This window comes from Gavialis gangeticus, unplaced genomic scaffold (genome assembly GCF_001723915.1).
Source record: "Gavialis gangeticus isolate Ggan-Ray unplaced genomic scaffold, GavGan_comp1, whole genome shotgun sequence".
In the NCBI taxonomy this organism is placed as follows: Eukaryota; Metazoa; Chordata; order Crocodylia; family Gavialidae; genus Gavialis; species Gavialis gangeticus.
In genome coordinates this window covers 10734236-10736334 of record NW_017729003.1, presented here as the reverse complement: position 1 = coordinate 10736334, position 2099 = coordinate 10734236, and positions in this window count along the sequence as shown.

The following is a 2099-nucleotide window of genomic DNA, read 5'->3' as shown; positions in this document are numbered from 1 at the left end:
TTGGGGGGGGGGGGGGGGTTAATCAGAAAATTTGCAAATTTTTTTAAATCAAAGAAAACAAGGATCCCTGCTAATCAATCATGCAGTGCAAGTCCCACAGTGTTGAGGCAGTCTAGATAAGAGCATGCATGCCATGAAACACTTAGGAATGTCTCCCCACCAATCTGTGTAGTTCTAAAGTTAACATTTCACAACTAAACTCAGCTAATTCTTGCCATACACACTGAAGTTTAATAAACTGAACATGCCAAGGAAGAAAACTCTCATCCTCAATGTCACAGGTATGCATGCCACCATGCAACTAATATGCTTTGCCTAGATCTCTCTCGCAAAAGATCCTGGTATGAATGTAGCATAACTGGTGGGAAGGTACTTAATACTTCCTCATTCTGGCAAAAGAAAAAAAAATTTTTCAGCTGAGTGACCTCGTAAACATACCAGACATTCATGAAAGATCTGGCTCTTACAAACTTCCTCAATCCAATGCAGTTTTTTTTTTTTAATTCCTACAGACAGGTACAGACAGAAATCACAACTCAAAAACCTTTGCTTAGCAGCTACATAGATTTCATCACCAGAGCAAAGGGGTAAAGAAAAAAGAAGCCGATTCATCCTTCCTTATGTCAACTATTATACCAGCTGTTGTTCACCCTTTTGCAGAACTTTGCATTTGAACATGGAAGGCCCTACAGCTTTAAGAAAAAGAAAAGAGAGAGAGAGAAAATGGTAGTCTCCAAAATTAAGTTATTACCATATTTAGTATTAACGAATACCTAGGATACAGCAATAGAAACATTAGCACTAAGGGAAGTAGAACAATCCCTGAGCTCAAACACCTACCTGTAGAGAAAGTTCAACCAACAAAACACAGACCTCCTCCTCATCAACCCAACTCCAGGCTACCTAGAAGCATTACTGTACCAAACTGCTTCGGAGACTGTAAAAAACTAATTTACACTCCCACTAAAATACTTTAAGCTTTCTTTTAAGGATGTTGCAGAGAAACTGCTACGGTGGGGAATCCAGCCTCCCTACACCTCATCAGGTATTTAAGTTAGACAGAGTAAGTTAACAAACACAGAAACATTAAGGCAGTAGCGTCAGTTTGGAGGGGGAAAAAAAATGGGATTTTGAGTATGAGAATCCACTCACTGAAGCCAAGCTTAGGAACGCATCTGAGAGAGGTTCATAAGGCACTCTACCTGACTGAGGTGACAGGCAGGGCCATCACCTTGCCATCCCTCCCCAGCCACCAAACTAAAAGCCTTTTCTTTACTCCTGGAGAGGTCTGTGTTTACAGCCGCCAGCCTGGGAGAGTTCGCCATGAGGGGAATGTGGCAAATCTGCTCCTGGAGAGGAAATGAAGTGCGGCCCACAGCTGCCACTGCCCACAGGCGGGCAGGTGAACATAAAAGCAGCGCGCAGAGAGCAGGATGCCAAAACTCAGAGTGCTGAAAATTGAACTAGGAAGGAGGAGAAACAAGAGGGAACCAAATACCACGTTCTGCTCCACAGAAACAGATGGGGAGGGGATAAAACCAGTGAAGGGGAACTGGTTAAGACCCCTGGGTTTCAATTAAGTTCCTCGGCAGGGAAAGGGGGATGGGCCCCTGGGGAGACCGCGGGCGAGGTGAGGGATCCCCGGGGCAGCTGGGAAGTGCCCGCCTGCCAAAGGTGACCCGCACCAGGGCACGGGCTTCGCCAAGCCGAGCCTCCCCGGGGGCTCCCAGCCAGAGAGAGGGGCGAGAAGGCCCCGGGACGCCCCGGCACCAGGTGACCGTGGGGCCCGCCGAGGCCCGAGGGCCGGCGACGGAGGAGCGATGCTGCGCGAGGCCGGCTTCTGCCAGGCCCGACGGGACCCGGGCGGGGAAGCGCTCACCATCTCCACCGCGCTGTGTTGCTCCGTGCCCAGCCGACCGGAGCGGAGCGGAACAGAGCCACTTCACCCTGCCCCGCCCCCGGCCCAGCCCGGCCGAACTGAGATTGGCAGAGGCGGCCCCGGCCCGGAAATGGCTCCAGACACGGCCCGGGCCTCGGCGCCCCCTGCCGGAGCGCACAGGACGCGGCGGCCGGGCCTGGGGCAGCCCGAGGCGGGGCGC